Raw genomic sequence first — 6,002 nt, forward strand, 5'->3', positions numbered from 1 at the left:
AAGAAAACAAAGGAGAACCAATGATACTGGTCCCAGGAATTTGGTCGTTTGATGTTTAAAAAAAAAAAACACAACAAAACAAAACAATTTTTTTGATAGCTTCTTATGACCCTAGATGGTTTTTGCTAGGAATTGTTTTTTTTGTACAGTTGCACTTTAATTTATACTTTCTGAAAGTTTCTATGAGAAGCAAGGAAGAGAAAGACACGTTAAGCCTTTTGTACTAATCATTTTAGGTAATGAAGACAAATACAGGATATTTTTGCCATCTACTGGCAGTTAAGTGGACGTTTTCAACTTGAAGTCCCTTTTTTTAACAAACACAAAATTGCCTTACTTTTGTTACAGATTACACTTTGATTCTCACTAGTGTGAATTTCCAGCTCCATTTTTTCCAAAAGCCGCACAAAGTAGAAAGCTGCCAAAAACCCATCCGTTTTGCTGTTAAGTTCTCGTATGCAGAATCCAACACGGCAGTGTTTGGATTACAAACCTGACAGCAGAACAATTTTGTTTTTAAAAGAAACACTGGAAATATTTGTAGTACTCCTAGGTTTTGTAATAAGCTTTTATTATATTATCGTTATGAAATAAAATACTCTGGGGTGAGGGATGGCTTTGACAGTGTGCCTGGTGGCTATCAGGTGATGCATATCTCCTGTGCTCCAGTATAAGAAAGAACAGAGAATACAGAAGCCTTCATACAAAACAAAACAAAACAAAAGAAAAAGCCCTAGAGCCAAATCTGGCCAGCATCTTGCTCCTTAGGAGCTTTTGGATCAGTGCTGAGATGCCAGCAAATGTTAAGCAAACAGACCTGGATGTTTTAGGTGTTGGAGAGAAGCTCCTCAGAAAGGAGCAGGACAGGGTGGACAAGTGGCTGTAGGTACAGACAGGAATTCCCATCTAGGAAACAATTAGGAATCTCCGTGTCCCTGCTGTGAAGTATATTTGAAATGTAAGAGGCTGTTTAAGTCATCACTCACAATTTAGCATCTTGCCAAGGCACTTGTCCTGGAAACAACTGTGGCCCAGCTGATAATGGGCTCGTGCATTAGATGTAATCTGTTGTTCAGAGGTGTGTAGATGTACTGATGTCTCGCCTTAAAATTACACTTGTCCTCTGGGATTTCCTACCCAGCAGGACTAGTAGTGCTAAGCAGCAGCACGTTCCCTAAGGAAGAAATACTTGCTTCCTGGAGGCACGTGGGATTTCCAGCTGGTAGGATAAGACCTTGTGGCACTTCGCATCTTCTCAGACCCATGCAAACATTAACTAAATGTATGGGTCTGCAACACCAGTCCTGCCAAAAAGGCAACAAGAGTGTCTCAGGTTTCCATATGGAGAAAAGCAAAGAGACGAAGCTACTTTCAGCAGAGGCATTGAAGCAAGTAGATCAAGGTGGTAAGCACGTAGAGCTCCAGCCCAGAGCTGGTGGAAGGACCTCCTCAGCGAACAGATGAGATGAAACTCTCCGTTAAACAGCCTTACCTAAATCCATGCTGCATTTGGAGATGTTCTGAGAGGTTTCATCATTTTTATTTTTAATTTTTTTTAACCCTCAAATAGGCTGTTTTCTGGTTCCCAGAAGCAAAGAAACTACTGACCTCCAGTTATAATTTCTGGAGGCAAAGTTTAACTTTTACACTGTTACACTGTGGTCGGATATTTGAATTATACTGGTACGTGCATGACTATTAGGAAAAGCAGGGTAGATGTATTTGAACTAAACAAACTTGAATTCCTCCAAGTGCAATTCTTCATAAGCCACTGGACAGCTGTGCTTTGCAAGCCACAGATTCACCTGAACATTGCTTCAGCCCAGCCGGGAGAGAGACACCATGCAGAGGTCAGTTAGGCTCCAGCATTAACCTCCAGCTCCTGGTGAGTTAATTCAGAAATAGCTTGTAATGTACTAGTTGGCAAATATATATATGTGCATATTATATGGGCAGGGGCAGTTTGGTTCTCAGGAGTTGGAGCTAATCAGGCAAAGGCAGCGGGAGGTTTTAGTTTAATAAGTTAGAAGTGCACATGCAGCATGTGTGTCGAGTTCAGCTTTTCAGGAGGTGTCTACAAGCACAGGGATGTGGGCAGTGTTGTAAAAAGTGAAGCAACTGATTCGTATCTGTTGTATATACATTTTTTTGTGTGATTATAATGCCAAATCATATCAGAATAGATGAAGTCTGAACAAAGTAACCGTTCTGTCTACTCCGTTTCATTTTAATGCTCTTTACCATCAGTCTTTTGTGCACCCATGTAGAAGGAAGAGAGACCCTAGCACAGGACATGAAATCGTGCCTTCAACACACATTAGGACTGCTGGAAACTGCAGCTTTATTTCCCGAGGTGCACAAATCTCGCAGCTCACTCAGAATCATACCGGTGAGACATGCAGGCCATGTTCCTGAAAACTTGAAGTATCATTTGTTGTGCAGTTTTTTTTGTTTTTGTATTGGTTCAGAGAGGGATGGGGGGAAGAATCTCACATCCGTCCCTTCAGGTGAGCCAAACGAATCCCTGCTCCAGCTTCTATATTGTTTTATTCTAAAGTTTTAGGATTCATTTTTGTGTAACTATTTACAGCCACCTTTCTTAAGGTCTTACTTTGATATGGGTTCTCCACTTAGTGCTTTCCTTTGGCTTCCTGAGTCCTTCCCTCATTGATTTCTCTTCACCATTTACTTACAAAAAGGCAACAGCTTCCTATAATTCTGAATTTCCAGTCTGCCTCTTGGGACATGGATTTAAAGGTTCATTCAGAGGTTTCTCTCTCCATGCCTGAAAGATGAACTGATTTTCAGAATTCCCACATTATTCCTGTTGACCAAACACTGACTTTTGCAGCAGAACTGATGCTGCACATATGTAATGCACTTATCTTTGCTAGTTTTAAGCATCAAAATTAGACAGTCAGTCAGAACTATGGATGCAAAGCATGTTTAGTGTTACAGAAACAGTCTGTTTCCAACAAAAAGCCTTGAAATTTTTGCTGAAGCTGCCTTAATTTAAAAAAAATATATTTGTAAGACTCATCTCTAAGTTTTTTTTTTTTGTTTTTTGTTTTTTTATCCAAGTTTTGAAATAGTTTATTTATCCTCATCTCACGAAGCTGTGAAGTAGATACTGTAGACATGGTAACATTTATTCTTGTTGCTGAAAGCATGTTCATGTGTTCTGTATCATGTTATATTCATGTGTTTTGTACCTCAATGCATTTGTTTTTTTCTTTTAGAGTGCAAAGCAAAACTGAATCCCAGGACAACTGTAGTACCCATGGCCCAGCATCTCTGGGCAGACAATCCTCACCTCTGAGATAGGAACCAGACTAGCCCATTGCAAGGTTTTGTTTGGATTATAAAGAATATTTATGATTTTTCTTCTGCTAAGATGCTGAACTTTAAAAAGCTCTGAGTATAAGCATCTCTTCCAACATATCATTAACATGAAGCTCAGAAGAGAATACTGAGTTCTATGACTACTCCATCCTTCTTGACATTATGTACTTTGTCAACTGATTGGGAAGGTTGTGTTGACTGGTTCATTGAAATTGAGATTTATTTCTAGGTATAGCCTTTGTGGAAGGGCACAGAGTTTGGGTTCAGTTTTGGCCTTTGTGCAAGTAACTGTGCATTAGATAATCACAAAGAAGCCTTTTACCTTCTGTTGATGGTGTGGAAAGTGGTTCTCAGTGTACTGCACTGCATGTGATAGCTGTTTCCATGGTTGACATTTGCACTTTAATAAACTCAGAGACAAAAAAAAAAATAAAATAAAAAAAAAAAATGATAACAACACATCCTTAAAACTTACTGTCTGGGTGAAGGGGCAGGAAGGAGTTAAGATGTCTGAGGGTGTAACAAAAACAGCTTCCCCAACCCAGAATGCACACCATAAGCCAGGCCCACAATTTTTTCTCCTATTTTAACATGAATCTATTGGAGCTGATGAACCTGTACTGAATCAGATCTTGACTTCTTATGCAAAAGAACAGAAACAAATATTTTAAAGATATTTTGCAAAAAATAAGAGTTTGGATAAGAAACTGGGGGCTAGTTCATGTATGCCTGTGATACAGAGGGACGTAAATTCAATTATAAAGCACAAAGCTGCAGTGAGCGCTCCAGCTTCATCCCTATCTGCAGTCTCCTTTAATCACAATTTCTGTGATAGAACTGGCTTTAAGAAATTCCAGTTCTCCCTCATATTCAGCAGATCAGAAATGTTAACACAGTGATTTCCATATTGAAAAGAAATGGGAGTTTGAAATTTACGTGCTATTTTTTTCTAAGTTTTGATTCATTCAGGATATACCAGCAAGGCTATTTTTTTTAAAAAAAAAAAAAAAAAAAAAAGGAAAGGAAAACTTCAATTTCCTAAACAGTATCTTGACCTAAGTATAGCCAATCTGTGGTTTAAATGAGGAAATCTAATCTAAGGTGCTGTATGTAAAGCATTTGGTATTGTCTTAAGTCAATCCTAATCAGGCACTTTCCCTCTGTGTACGTGTTGGAACCTGGCCATGAAGAAAAATAGTTCAAGTGCATTGCGAGGCTTCCGTGCATTATCCAAGCTGCTCGCTGCAGCCAGCACCAGCACAGCCCTTTGTGCTTCACCTCAACGAAAAAGAATTTGCACGTGCCGCTAATGCAAGACTCACCTATCGCATCCGCTGGGTGCATTATTAACAGGTGAGGCCTTCTGAGCTATCCTGGGATAGGGAGGAAGCAGTCATGAGGAAGGTGTTTTCCTGATGGGATCACTCCTACATATTGCCATACAAGAGAGCCTAAAGGTAAGTTAGCATCTCCCTGGCCTCTATCGGGTCCGTTCCCCAGGAAGTCTGGGGGTGAAGGACACATGTCCCTGGCTGCTCTGCAGCCAAGTACGCACCCTAGCTCCCCAGCTCTCCATCTCTGCTAGAGAAGTCTAAATATTTGGGCTGGCAAGCCTGCAGAGCTGCGCATGCTTGAAAGGGGTTGGGGTTTTATTTTGTTGGTCTTTTTTTTTTTCCAGGGTGGATGCTGGCCAACACACTTAATAGTAACCACATGGTAAAATAAATAAGAATGCCTGTATAGACTTTAAAGTAAACGTTAAATATTTGCTCTGTTTTTCTGATCTTTTCGATGCCAGTTTTCAAATGGCCCTGTGGCAAATAGTGTTTTTATTTTGCTGTGTTTTCATAAGCCTGGAACATTTAATAATTTCTAATTAAGCCATCTACATTTTTAGGATTATTTATGAGCGCACTGATACAGCGCTGGGGAGGGGTGGGGGCTGCACAGCAATAGTCAAGTTTGTTTCTGCCAGACCCGGGAACACAAAATCAGAGTCCACATTTTTTGTGTGTTGAAAAGGTATCCAGCCACTGGATATGCTAAGGAGAAGCCAGTGGCAATTTATATTTCTCCTCCTACTTTTAGGAGCATTTTTCTTAAAATAAGCACTCAGCTCTCCCAGCCTCACAGCCCAAACACAGGGACAACTGTTGGGTAAGTACCTGCTGCTAAGCAGTGGGGGAAGCCAAAAGGCAGCCTTTACATATCTTGGATGCCTGAGTTAGCTTGCAAAAATAAAGTAAGTTTTTACTGAAAGCTTTATTTACTTTTTAAAATGTATGTATTTTTTATTATTTGAAAGGAATGAGTCAACTTTTCCACTGTTTTATATACTGAACCTAGCAAGAATGCAGTAAATACTTGTCCCAATACTTCTATCAAGATCAAAAATTTATATGATTTGATTTTTAGAGGAACAAATCTTTATGGAAACCTTGCAATTCCAGCCCCTAAGATGGACAGTAGTGAATGGATGTGGAGTAATTACATTTCTGTTTTCTGCATAAGATTTTTTCATGCCAATACAGAAATGTAAGCCACTTCAGAACTGAACAAGGAGGTACTCCAGAAAGTAAGAAACCCTGAAAATAGCTAAAGTTCAGAGAAGTCAGTGAACTCATTCAAAATAGACAAAAAATGAAAAAGTCTCTTGCATG

Source organism: Aythya ferina (genome assembly GCF_964211825.1).
Source record: "Aythya ferina genome assembly, chromosome: 8".
NCBI classification, from domain to species: Eukaryota; Metazoa; Chordata; class Aves; order Anseriformes; family Anatidae; genus Aythya; species Aythya ferina.